The following is a 15,148-nucleotide window of genomic DNA, read 5'->3' on the forward strand; positions in this document are numbered from 1 at the left end:
GTAGAGACTACTTCACATATTTGATTAGACGCAACATTTGACCAAGCTAGCTAACATTAACTTGATTTAGTCTGCTGATCTGATCATTTAGAAATGCAGTCCCATGGATATGCTAGCTAACATTAGTATGCAACATGTGGTTCACAAAGTAGCAAATGCCAAGCGGTAATTTTGACTAATGTTAATCTTTTGGGGGAAAAAGGCAACCAAAGAAATGAAAATTAAACTTGAGACAAAATGCTGAATTTGATAAATTGCAATTACCTTGTTTAGTAAAGCATCGGAGCAGGGTGGATTACAAGAAGGAGAGCAGCAGGTGGTCATCTTCTCGGTCCAGTGCAGAGCTGGCTGGGTCAGAGTCAAGCCGAAAATCACCTTCTTATATTCTTCCTGTTTCTTCCATCTATCTTGAATATGTTTTTGTCCATTGTATGATTTTCTAAGTTGACTGTGTGCTAAATGAGGTGTGGGACCTGAGGCAGCATGTTGCTCACAAGTTGTAGGCGGACTTAAACAAAAAATACTGTATTATACCGTAAAATGACACAGTAGCTTACTGTTAGTATTTTTTTTCATAAAGGCATCAACATTAACAGTATTTAATTGTATTTATGAAAAACGGTACATTACTGTATGAAATTCACTGTATTTTTAATTTGTAATTTGTTACAGTGTAGTTCTGGGACATACCAATCCGTTATCTAAGGGTCACATGCTGTTAACACCTAAACATTCATTTAGAAAGATTTGGTTGCTTTTCTGTTACTCCACTGTCTTCTTTCACTGTAATATATGATCATATTAATGAACTTTTTAGCAGTGTGATGATATAGCTCTACAGTATGCGGTGGAAGAGCATAATGTAACAGTAGTCTAGTTAGCTTTTTTCAAACTCTGAGCAACAGCAGTCCAGCCTATAATAACAAATTAATGGAAACAATTTTTAGGGGTTTTCAAGGACAGAAACTTTGAGTCATCATTGTATTTTAAGAGCAGTAGGAGGCAACTTTTGTCATAATGCTGATGCGGCTGTTTAAGGTCACAGTCAATGATGAATAAGGTTTTGATGACTTTTCAAAAAAGGGATTCAACTACTGGGATGTATACGGGATTTTTCAAGTACTGACTTTTGACCTGTCTTCTTTAAAACAATTATTTCAGTCTTATTTATGGTTAATGTGATAAATCTGTGTGGGGGCTGGGATCTAGGTTGGGAGCAGTGCTCTATGTAGGTTTTGGGTTAAAATGATCTCTCCCCCTTTATAAGGGCAGGTGTGAATAATAAGCATCTCTTTTGTCTGAGGCCTGGTAGACATATGGTATGACTGCTTTGTTTCTGCAGGTAAAACAGATTTGGAGAGAAAGTTTGGTTGTAGTTTATTGGCTGAATCCAAATGTCTGGACTTCACCATGCTTGTGATTTTTGTGGACTTTGTTGGGAACTGGGTTTATTGCATATAGAGTTGTGGTGCAAGTGTTTTGCAACTGATCCAGTTTGATGAATGTTGTGTACCCCCATGCAGAAGAAGTAGGCTGCTGATTAATCTGGTCATTGTTTAATTTCACTATATTATATTAGTGATATATTCATTCTGACAATTTAAGAAAAGAGTCACGAGGCTTTCACCTCTTTCCTGTTTGACCCACAATACAAAAACAATCATCTTCGCCTGTTTTGGTTTTTAGCAAAGCTTCCTACTGAGTAAAATATGACCTGAATTAGTATAGCAAAGTAGGAGTGTTATTCCCTCAGAATATTGCAAGCTGCCTATTGTTTTGTACCCTTGTTTTAAAGTCTAAAGGATTTTCAAAAAAGTTTAATCTGTGGACTTTCTCACCTGTAGTTTTCTTCCGTCTGATGGCCAACTGAAGCTGAAGCGATTACCAACCACCAAACTTGAATGGATGAAGGTTCTGAAAGGTGAGTGAGATTATTTTTTTATTCTAGAGTTCTGGTAAAGTTGTTTTTCTTGCATGTCTTTACTAACTCTGCATGTTGTGTGAGTCTCATATTCATATTTAAGACTTCAAAAGAAGAGACAGAGAGATAGATACACAAAATATGTTGGTGGAGCTGCAGTTGCTGTGGCTGCAGGTGTTTTGGTTGTAGCTGCCTTTGTGCTGCTTTGAATTGTTGAACCAACATTTAGTTGTTGTTGGTGTGGCCTTCACACCTGGATAAATGAACAAAGCCCAGAAATTGTACACTGAGAAAATACTTCATGTTCATCATCTTCAGTATCTCAATGAGAAAGAATTTAATTTTAAAACTTCAAATTTATAAAATACACAAATATTTTGGTTAAATCTTTACATCAGTCTGTAGTAATTTTTAACATTTCAAAGTTATGTTTTGAGTTGAGTTGTTTAAAATTGTCCACTGAGTCAGCAGGTTTAATATTTAACAGCAGAGTCGTCCATAGTTATAAGACATTTAGGCTAAAAGCAGCGTCCACAAAGGTTTTTATGGTGACCTTGAGAAGAGTTAAAAGAGCAGCTGTGGATAATCACAAAATGTTTGTTTTTCATTAAAACTAAAGTACAATTTGCTTCATCACTGTGATCATAATGATTGTGATGTTAACTTTGGCATTTTTATCAAATAGTTCATATCTAATCAACTCAACTGCTGCTGTGAACCACTGAAGAGCCAGTTAGGACAGCCACATACATGAGCATACTTTCAGGTACAACAAAAGTTTGAAAATGTGCCTCATCCTTGGGTTGAAAGACTTATTTAAACCCACCATTCACCTTACTAGAAATCTACTTGGATGTGTTAGTAATGAAGTAGTAAAGTAATGTTGAGTTTCGAGGAATTAACCAGTATGATTATTTCACTTCAACTTACAAATCCATAATTACAATACAAGGTCAGCCAGTAATATCCACCCCACCTTTTCCAGGACAACATTTTACTAATTTTCAGTTACTGTAGATCCTGAGGTCCTCTCTGTTGGAACCGTCTGATCATATTCAAAATCCTGCCAGGCTAAAATCACTCCACAACCTCCTCCTGATCACCATCTCTGACCTGCTTTCTCCTGCCCACTCCACCTCTCCAGATGGCCAGCTACACCACCACCCGCCTCTGTTTGGATTTAAGTCATTCAAGTCATATCCTGCAATAAAGATATAGAATATCTGCTGTGAAGTCCTTAGTCTTTGTTCTGCTTACTGGGGTCAACTTAACAAATTGTAACAAGGAGGGCCACCTGACAAGCCCTTATGGGTTTTATTGGCTCTTCCTGCACATTTCTCTTTTGTTAGTTATTGTTCTGTTTTCATAATCTTAATGTATTATGTATATGTCTGTGCAATAAATTACAATTAAAATGAATAAATAAAATAAAATCCTGCTATGCCCCCCTTCCTGTAGTTAGTAAGGTGTCACTTCCTCATGGTGATTTTTACTGTTCTTGTCAGTTGTTGCTTTTGTCTCAGACGCTGTCTTATTTATATTATGTTCCTGTGTTGTTTATGGCTGGCATGAAGTTCGCTCTGACCTGATGTATCAGGACTTAAAAGGATCATATTTTCACTGCTGTTTTTTAACTCGTCTCAAAATAATAAGGAATGTCCCACTTCCATTTCTAAGTTTGCTTTAATTTAATATCAGAAAACAAAAGAACAAAGATATACATATTAGAAAAATGACTGCATACCAAAAAATAACATGTGATGCATAGTTTAAAAAAAGAGATAAAAACAAGTCAAAAGTTAAAACTAATACATCTGAAGCCAGGATAAATTGAACACACGACTTCAAATGCTATTTTTGTGGGGACTTTATTTTCTTCCCTGTTACTCTATATATTCCTCAATGTTGGTAGCTCACAATTGTGGCTTTCTAACTTAAAAAAACAACAACAAACAAAATAGACCTCGACACCACGAAAATGGTGACAACTTGGCATAAATGTGGCTCAAAAATACAGCTTAACTACGGCTTAAATACGGCAGTATTCAACGACACATTCAACACACTGCACCCTAAATTCTCAAAAATATCTGTGCTAATATATCAGATTTAGCAGCCATTTCCGTTCACATAGAGAGTAACATTCATTCTGCTTTACACATTTGATAAACAAAAATATAAAACAGCAAAAACAGGAATAATCAAACAGTTTCATACCAAATTCACAAGTAGCAAACGGTGCTCGGCACATGCAAGGTTTTCAGCCCATAAGCGTCTGCAATCCTATCAAAACAATTCCATGAAATGTGGTCTTTTATAAGTACATCAAACATTTTTATACCATTATTTTACAGAATTGAGCAAAAATAACATAAAAATAACATAATATATTTACCCTTGAAACCAGTGGTCATTTCCAGTTGAAAGTAGCGCGTTACTGTTGTACTTCCTGTATCTTTCCCAGCATTCCCTGTCCACTAAGCAGGCATACCGCTCCAAGAAACAGTAAAACTACACCCCCTGCTGTCCAAAGTAAGCATCCCCAGCCAGATCACAGTACAGCGGAGAACTTCATGAATGTGGACTTTATCTTCTCCAGATTTTATTATTACCACCTGGTTACACATCTTTAACTACAACACTAACACACTGAAGTGCCTCAAAGCAAGTTACCCTACAAAAATCACGTATCACGTAATGAATGTTGCTCATTTACACTCCAGGCAGCCTCTTTTCCACAATGTGATACTAGTTAACTTACTGCACCCCCTGCTGGACAAATAAAGCTTTTACAATATTATATCCTTAAAAAACGTCATAAAAACAAACATTTATGTAAAAAAAAAAATAGAAAGAACAGGATATATTAATTTAGCTAAATTTAAGCGACCGGTTATCAGTGTAAAAAGAAAAGTCATGAGAGGAGCTGTAACTATACTGTGGTCTCTTATTTTCTGGGTTAGTTGACAGTAGCGTAGAGGTTGCTGGGATCAGTGGAGGCTCCGGCAGAAGAGGAGGAAGCTTGCACAGTGCTGTAGGTCAGTGCATCATCATCATCATCATCATCACCCCGAACCTGGAAAACAATACACATAAATTACACATCATGACATGCTACACAATACAAGTCAATGCAGCATGATGACATCCAACAACACCCAGTCAGACGTCATGTGACATAGCAAACACGATCACTGCTGAGCTTAAAGATGAATCCTCTGGATGTGACGGGGCGGCATTAAGCGCTCCGTCATCTCTCTTCTCTGTGCGTCGGGAGCGCACGGTGCGCACGGAGCGCAGCCCCAGATGCTACAGCCCCCCCCCCGACGCGCTGGTTAAATTGGTTACTGTTGTACATGGTCCTGGACTTTCATAAACTTTTCCCCCACAGCCCAACTCTTTTTCCCCTGTTGCTGGCGTACGAGGGTGCACACTCGGCGCCAACGCAACACACATACACACAAAACACATTTACCACCTGCTGCTGCTGCCGCCTCAGATTACTGCAGAACCGGGCCAAACCAAGGAACTTCCAGGTCACCTCATTAATATTCATGATTGGCGCTTCAGAAAATCATGTGATCATGGACTCAACCATTAATGGTGAATGGACCAGATATTTATGCCCTGTTGTTTTGTATGGTCATCTCTATGGAGAGAAAGTAGTGCCACTTTTATAGATACAGGATTCTGTCATATCTGTGTGCTGTGTATTAATGTGGTGTACTGTACATGATGATTGGAATAATTTGTTAATTGGTATGCCCAGGGGCGGGGCTAGGGGGGTATATAGGAGTGAGCTGTTTGCGGGGTTGTTGTTGGCTGTTGAAGCATTGAGCTGTATGGAAGGAGATCAGCTGAGCTGCCCGTTTTTGGAGATCTCGGTGTAAATAGTTTGGTTACTTTATTTTTGTATTTTTTTTGTTTGTTTGTTGCCACTGTAAATATTTTTCACCTGTCATCACTGCCGGTTGTGGGACTTGGTGTGAATAAAAAACAATCCTTGCACTGAAGTCTCGTTGTCTGAGCCATCCTTACCACCTTGCTGAAAACGAACCCGTGACACTGGAGATCATATTATTTTAATAATATGATATTAATAAAATAATATGATCTCCAGTGTAAATAATCAGACAGTTTACCTGGGCTTTACTGTTGGTATTCTTGGTGTAGCTGATGGAGGCGTAGGAAACACCTTCTTCAGGATCAACCTACACAGTGAAAACAAAATGATGGTTGCTCAGTAACATCTGGATTTATATGGACTCAATCTTCCCCATTTTTCAGTTCAGCTCAATTCTAGTTGCACCTCTATCTTCTTCTGTCTTGCAGACTCCAGTTAGACTCAAGAGTTTCTGTCATTCTGCCACATTTTGGCGAACAAATGTAAGTAAGTGTAATGTACTGTGTGTAGTTTGTGATCTCACCGTGTCCTGACTGGTTTCTAAACCAGACTGAGTCACTGCAGGGTTTCCACTCAGTCCCTGAATCATCTGTGTGTTGTTCCCTGAAGGACAAAAGAGAGAGTTGACTTTAGATTCAACACTGGAAATCCAGGTTTAAAAAAAAAAGTTTAGTGTGTGGACTTTCTCACCTGTAGTTTTCTTCCGTCTGATGGCCACAACAACAGCAGCTACTATGAGTGCTGCTAAAACCACAAATATTAACAACCACCAAACTGGAACGGATGAAGGTTCTGAAAGGTAAGTGAGATTATTTTTTATGATCCTTGAGATCCAGTTTCTAAGTTGATCTAAATTCTTTTCTGTTCTGTTTATGAATGAAGAACAGATGAAAGAAAAGGTTTTATGAGTATGTTATTGTAATACTCAATTCAGCCAGAAGAGGGCACAAGTATACCATGACGGCATGTATTAGACTGGACTGAAATTTCTTCCTGGTGAGTTTTAATTTCTCCATGCATTATAAACATAAGGTACATATATTATGTGTTAGCAAGTTATGACACATTACTATCATTAACTAATTAGAAAACCAAACAACCCCATGTCGTTCTTTTGGCTAGAAATGTATTTTAGCTGCCTTCAGTACTATTTACAATATGTGGTAGTGGGACACTTGTGCCCTATTGTGACGAAAATGAGTATCACAACAACAAACACTTGATCAGTTTCAGGACTTCCAGAGAGAAAAAAAAAGAAAACATTTTTGCTGCAGATTTCTGTTAACAACAGTGATGAGGACGAGTTCAGCCCCATGCATCACCAACATTATGTAGCTCAGAGTAGAACAATCTACTGAAGGGAAGAGTGTTTAGAGTATTGTGAGTGGGAGGGAGTGTAGACCTGAATGAGGGAGATCAGGTAGGTGGGAGCTGTTTTAGTTTCTGTTTTGTAAGCATGTGTCAGGATTCTGAATTTGCAGCAGCTGGGAGCCAGTGGAGGGATATAAACACAGCTGTTTACACATGTTTCTGGGGCCAGCAGTGATTGAATACATTCAATAAAATGTTGAATATATACAAGTGACTTTGCTGCTCACCTTGTGTTTCTGTTGTTGCAGCCTCACCTGACAGATTAAATTAAAACCATCAAACATTAAAATGAGAAAAATACACATTATTTAGCAACTGCTGTGACTTGTTTGTTATATTTATTATTAGAATAAAGTTGTTTTAAACAGTTCATCATCTTCTCAAAAAAAAAAGCATTTTTGCTGCAGATTTCTGTTCTGTTCAAAAATGTCTGCTAAACTAGAAGATAATCCACTTCTTACTATTACTATTGTTTCTTTTCAGTTTGAGTTTTAGAATCGATTTTAAGATTTTACTGCTTGTTTTTAAAGCTTTGAATGATCAGGCTCCCGCTTACAATTGTGAGCTGCTAACACTTTTTGAGCCTGACCGCTGCCTGAGATCCTCCAGCAGGCCAAGGCCCTCCTGATGTTTCCAAAATCCTGGCACGTTACTACTGTTTGCTGTTCAGGCCCTTCAGCTATGGAGATCTCAGACAGGCAAACTCAGTGTCATCTTTTAAATTGTATTATCTGTTTTGAAAGGTGCTATATAAATAAAGTTATTAATATGTACTCAGACGTGTTTGAACACTGATTGAGACTGACTGAATGAATATGACAAGCATCAGTCTGCCACTCAGAACAGTTCATACTTGTCTTCATACTTTAGACAGACAGACAGACAGACAGACAGACAATGTAAAGCGAGATACACAAAATGTTGAGTTACTTAGTGGAGCTGTAGCATCTGTGGCTGCAGGTGTTTTGGTTGTAGCTTCCTTTGAGCTGCTTTGAATTGTTGATTTAGTTGTTGGTGGTGTGGCGTTCACATCTGGACAAATGAACAAAACCCAGAAATTGTACACTGAGAAAATACTTCATGTTCATTTGCAGTATCTCAACAAGAAAGAGTTTCATCTTAAAACTTCAAATCTGTAAAATACACAAATATTTTGTTTAAATCTTTACATCAGTCTGAAGTCATTTTAACATTTAAAAGTTATGGTTTGAGTTGTTGTTTAAAACTGTCCACTGATGTTTCCAAAACTGACTGAGACTGACTGAATGAATATGACAAGAATCAATCTGCCACTTAGAACAGTTCATACTTGTATTTATACTTTAGACTTTGAGAGAGAGACAGAGAGAGAGACAGAGAGAGAGAGAGAGAGAGAGAGAGAGAGAGAGAGAGAGAGAGAGAGAGAGAGAGAGAGAGAGAGAGAGAGAGAGAGAGAGAGAGAGAGAGAGAGAGAGAGAGAATGTAAAGCAAGATACACAAAATCTTGAGTTACCTGGTGGAGCTGTAGCATCTGTAGCTGCAGGTGTTTTGGTTGTAGCTTCCTTTGAGCTGCTTTGAATTGTTGGTTTAGTTGTTGTTGTTGTGGCCTTCACATCTGGACAAATGAACAAAACCCAGAAATTGTACACTGAGAAAATACTTCATGTTCATTTGCAGTATCTCAACAAGAAAGAGTTTCATCTTAAAACTTCAAATCTGTAAAATACACAAATATTTTGGTTAAATCTTTACTATCAGTCTGAAGTCATTTTAACATTTAAAAATTATGGTTTGAGTTAAAAGAGCAGCTGTGGAGAATCACAAAATGTTTGTTTTTTGTTTAAACTAAAGTAAGATTTGCTTCATCACTGTGTTCATAATGATTGTGATGTTTCTCAGGAAGTTCTGGCTCTAGTTGTAGTTGCTGTATTGAGATAAGTCATCTTCTTCCTGCGATGTTTACTAATGTCACTTCCTCTTTCTTACTCTGCTGCATGTACAGTCCAGACATTAAGTATTTGAACAGTTATACATTTTTTTGTTCTTCAGGCTCTTTTCATTCAGCACATTCAGTTTGAAATAAAATGATGGATACTGTATTAAAGTGCTTCTTCTTTAATTTGAGTAGTAACTATAAACATAAGATCGATTATGTGTCACTGATTATTAATGAAGATGAGTTGCTCAAGATTTGTCTCCAATACATTATAAAATAAACATATATAATATAACATATATAATAAAACATATCAGACTTTGTCAGGGATGAAACGACAGAGTACTGGACTAATTTCTATTAATAAAATGTTGTATTTTTGTAATTTGAACTGATTAAAAGTCTTTGGGTCTATATGTCTGAATCTACACAGCTGTTTTCAGCAGTGGTTAAATACATTGAATAAATGTTGAATATACATGAGTGACTTTGCTGCTCACCTTCTTCTACAAACTTTAAAATGTAAAAAACAGTGTTTAACAATTGCTGTGACCAAATACAAACACAAATTAATCCATTCTCAATGAAAAATACATCAAATAAGCAAAAGTAGTTTGTTATATTTGTTATTAGAATAAAATGATTATAAATAGCTCATCTTCTTCTCACCTGGTTTCTTACCTGACAACTGGGAACTGAAGTTATACAGCTGCACTTTTCTACTGTAGGGATCTGTGACTTCACACTTCAAAAACTTATAATTTGATGTGTAAATAAAATAAGAAGTCAACATCGACACAGTGGCTGAACAGGTAGATTGTGATGTCTTTAGTTGTTTGGTATTCATGTCCAAATCACTTCCTGCATACAGCCACTTCACTGTGTATTTGCACTCATCATATGTCGACACAGAGCAGTTTAACTTCACCTTATCAGTGTCCTTATGTTCAGTCACTGGTGAAGATGGAGATATTGTGAGAGAAAGACAACAAGAGCAAAATTAACTTCATCACTGTAATCATAATTATTATAACGTTTCAGTATATTGTTCTAACAAGACAGTTTGATCTGAAAACATTATGATGTAAATACTCACTGCTAACAACAGACAGAAAAACTGGAGAGTCTTGACTTTGTTGTCTTGTTTTGCCGTACTGTCTGCAGGTGTAATAACCAGCATCCTCAACTGTGACCTTCTTTATAACCAGAGAACAGTCCGCTGTAACACTCAGCCTGTCTGATTTAGCTTTGGCATTTTCACCAATCTGTCCAGGTTTAATCAGCTCTACTGCTGCTGTGTTTCTTGAATGACTGAAGAGCCAGGTAGTACTGTCACATTTATCCTGATCAGTCATCACAGTTTCACAGGACAAAGTGGCTTCATCTCCATCTCTGACAGTGATGGAGGGGGAAGTTTGTCCAGTTACTGCTGTTGAGAATTTGAGAGAGAAATGTGATCAATGAACTGAAATAAGAATATGACTGTAGTGTGAATGTTAAAAAATAAACAGCATATTTGACTGTCTCAGTAAAATGAAGGTTATTAAATAAAGCACCATTCTTAATAATACAGGTTATTGTATCTTACCTGTAAACTGAAACCCCAGTATCAGAATTTAAAACATTTTAGCCATCGTGCTCTCACAATGCAGAAATACACTATCTACTTCCTGTAATGAGCAAAGTGTCTCCTCCTCCTTTGTTTCCTCACTTGAAACTTTTTTTAGTTGGAGCATATTAGCTTCCCTTTTCTTTATATTCAAAGGTTTTTGCATTTGAACAAGCAAGCATCTGTGGTATCTTATATATCTTTCAAATATCTATATACATATAGGATTAGATATTAGAGGATTTCAGGGTGAATATTCACATTAATGTCTCCAGTGACCTGGCGCTAAGACTACAACACACTTCCTTTCCACTGTGAAAACATTTTTTACTCACATCTTGTGCACATTTATAGATTTCCTTCTAAAAAACTTATTTGACTCAGTGGTCAATATTTTTGTCTCAGTAAATTAAAAGTTATTTGATAACGTACTATTGGCAATAAAGCAGATTTTTGTATCTTACCTGTAAACTGAAGCCCCAGAATCAGAAATAAAAACAGTTTAATCCATCTGAGTTCAACCATCGTGCTTCTCTCTCTTTCTCTCTGTCGTCTTCTCACGCTCTCAGCTGTCAACTATCTACTTCCTATAATGAGCAAAGTGTGTCCTCCACCCATTTTTCTCACTATTAACTTTTAGTGGGTGGAGCACATTAGTTTCCCCTCTCTTTATTTTCAAATGTTTTTGCATTTTACAAGCACGCAGCTCTGGTATCTTATATATCGATAAAATATCTATATACATATATGATTAGATATTAGAGGAGTTCAGGGTGAATGTCTTCAGTGACACACCATTAAAAGAGATTTCATTCTAAACATGGAAATTTTCTGTGGCATGCCAATATTGATTAAGACACATATCACATAACTGCAAAACCTGACAAAGATCCTGAGAAACTGGGATGTAATCATGAATCACAAAGTATAGAAATATGTTTCTGCATCCAGAGCAGCCATATTAAACCATATTAAGAGTCAACAAGTACACTGTGTTCAGTACTAGGGTGTGTTTGTCACAATAACCTCCTAAAAATAAGAAGAGGAAGTTGAACGTGTGAAGATCGATGCTCTCAACTGTCAGAGTCTGTACAGTAGTTTGTGTTGTAGAGACATTTAGTCTGTTTTATTCTGTTTTCTGTCAGGTGTTGAATTCAATGTAAATTGAGAGTTCATCCCATTTTCATCCAAACAGTCAAAAACTTTTTGATCAGCAATAACAGAAGCTACAGACAGTCAGAGGTCAGAGGTCACAGCAGCCTGACAAAGACTGAACACACTGAACATGTAGGATGGAGACCTGATTATGTGTCAGCAACATGTTTCTGCCTTTAAAACACAAACTGAGTCAATCTAATGCTGCAACAAGCAAACAACTGAATATTAAGACTCATACTGTTTACACTCCAGTCCCATGATGCATTTCTGTCAATGACGTGTTTGACCTCGTGAAAGGAAGAAGACAAGAACTGAGGAAGTTGAACGTGTGAAGACTTATTAAAGATAAATGTTTGCAGCAATGCATCTCTTCTTTTCTGTATATAGTGTTTATTAGAAAACAGACAGGATTCATGGTGATGTTTGACAGCACACATGAACAGACTGATGAAGAGTTTAACTTTGATGCAACATGGTGATGCTGAAGCTGCTGGAAAGAACAGATGAGATGATGTTTTGGTAGTTTGGCACATTTCAGTTCCTCATTTTATCTTTGCAGTTTTAGTGAGAACGTGGAAACAACAGAAGTACGACTTTGAATTGAATGGTAAACATTTCTTTATTTGAATATTATATTATTAGAAAATATAATGAAGAGAAGACTGTTACTGACCGCAGGAAGACTCATCCAAACTAAACACATATTGGACTCCTGACAAACATGTTAACAACAATAATAAATGAAAGTTAAAATTAGTTCGCCTGTACAATTAAAACAGGAAAGTGATCTTATGATTCTTTCTTTATGTAAAGATTTCAACTACTCCAGTAAAACTGAGACGATATTAATGATATAACAGTCAGGGAGTCGTTTCTCTGGTGAGCTGATGGTTTGGAAGTGGTTGATCAGCGGAGTCTGACAGAAGCAGAAGGTTCTCCAAAGTTTTCATAGTTCAGCGCACCATCATCTTCATCATTCTTCTCCTGTGAAAATCAACACAAAGAAACACAAAGTCTGACACACTGACGCTGAAAACTAACAAATCACAACCCCACTTCTTTGACCTTTAAGTTTCTGCTGCTGCACATTCAACACAATCACAAATAATCTCATTTATACAAATAAATTAATTTGAAAGAGTCTCAAACTCCCAGATATTCCTCCCAGCTGACTGTTGAAGTTTTAAAACTGAACACAGGTCACAGTGGAGTCAGCAGACCCTGAACGCACCATCAGATATTTACCTGACTGGCTGCTGGACCTGAACGCCTCGCTGTTCTGCTTCTTACTGAGTAAGAAACCTGCACAAACACAAACAGTGAGACATTCACAGTCCTGCATTACAGTAACATGGACGTTATTAGTTGAGTTTATACATCAACTCACAGTGTGGTCATCAGGTGGTCTCTGGTTCCCTGCTAAACAAATCAGAGGAACATTTCAGCTCTAAACTTACAGTTTGTGTTAATCAGACTGAACAAAGGTTGGTGAACATTTTCTCACCTCGAGCTCTGAAGAGAAGAACAGTAACAACAGTGATGAGGACGAGTTCAGCCACACGCATCACCAACATTATGTAGCTCAGAGCAGAACAACCTGCACAAGCTGTGGAGAATTAATCAGAGAAACAACATGAAAGTAGAGGAAGTATGTACATGTGGAATATTTTGGCAGGTTGTCATATTAAAGAAGCAGGTTCATGTGAGCTGTGGAAACAGAGGCCATGTTAATAAAAGATTAACAAGTTGCATTTTTACAGCAGTAAGGGAGATTACTTTTTTATTCTGGAGATCCAGTTTCTAAATCTGATCTAAATTCTTTTCTGTTCTGTTTATGAATGAAGAACAGATGAAAGAAAAGGTTTTATGAGTATGTTATTGTAATACTAAATTCGGCCAGAAGAGGGCACAAGTATACTATGACTGCATGTATTAGACTGGACTGAAAGCTTCATATTTTCTTCCTGGTGAGTTATACATGTCTTGTGTTATTAATGTATTGTATACTGTCGATGTTTTTACTTTGGAATTTTTACTTGTATTATCTGTTTTGAAAGGTGCTATATAAATAAAGTTATTAATATGTACTCAGACGTGTTTGAACACACTGATTGAGACTGACTGAATGAATATGACAAGCATCAGTCTGCCACTCAGAACAGTTCATACTTGTATTCATACTTTAGACTTTAAAAGAGAGAGAGAGAGATAATGTAAAGCACAATACACAAAATGTTGAGTTACCTGGTGGAGCTGTAGCATCTGTGGCTGCAGGTGTTTTGGTTGTAGCTTCCTTTGAGCTGCTTTGAATTGTTGGTTTAGTTGGTGTTGGTGTGGTCTTCACATCTGGACAAATGAACAAAACCCAGAAATTGTACACTGAGAAAAATACTTCATGTTCATTTGCAGTATCTCAACGAGAAAGAGTTTAATTTTAAAACTTCAAATCTATAAAATACACAAATATTTGGGTTAAATCTTTACATCAGTCTGTAGTCATTTTAACATTTAAAAGTTATGTTTTGAGTTGTTGTTTAAAGCTGTCCTCTGAGTCAGCAGGTTTAATATTTAACAGCAGAGCCGTCCATAGTTTTAGGATGTTTTGGCTAAAAATTATAAAATACAACATAGACTTTGTCAGGGATAAAATGACAGAGTACCAATAAAATGTAATTTGAACTGATTAAAAGTCTTTGGGAGAGAATGTCTATATCTACACTAGTAAACAGCTGTTTTCAGCAGTTGTTAAATACATTGAATAAAATGTTGAGTACATACAGTATAAGTGACTTTGATTTGCTGTTCACCTTCTTCTACAAACTTTAAAATGTAAAAAAAATACATTGTTTAACAATTGCTGTGACTAAATACCAACAGAAATGAATCAATTCTGAATGAAAAATACATCAAATAAACAAAAGTAGATTGTGATATTTTTTATTAGAGTAAAGTGATTATAAACAGTTCATCATCTTCTCACCTGGTTTCTTACCCGACAACTGAGGACTGAAGTTATACAGCTGCACTTCTTTACTGTAGGGATCTGTGACTTCACACTTCAAAAACGTCAACAACACCACAGTGGCTGAGCAGGTAGATTGTGATATCTGTACGTCTCTGGTATTTATGTCCAAGTCACTTCCTGTATACAGCCACTTCACTGTGTGTCTGCACACATCATATGTCGACACAGAGCAGTTTAACTTCACCTTATCAGCGTCCTTATGTTCAGTCACTGGTAAAGATGGAGATATTGTGAGAGAAAGACAA

The sequence above is a fragment of the Scomber japonicus genome, chromosome 17 (assembly GCF_027409825.1).
Source record: "Scomber japonicus isolate fScoJap1 chromosome 17, fScoJap1.pri, whole genome shotgun sequence".
Classification (NCBI taxonomy): domain Eukaryota; kingdom Metazoa; phylum Chordata; class Actinopteri; order Scombriformes; family Scombridae; genus Scomber; species Scomber japonicus.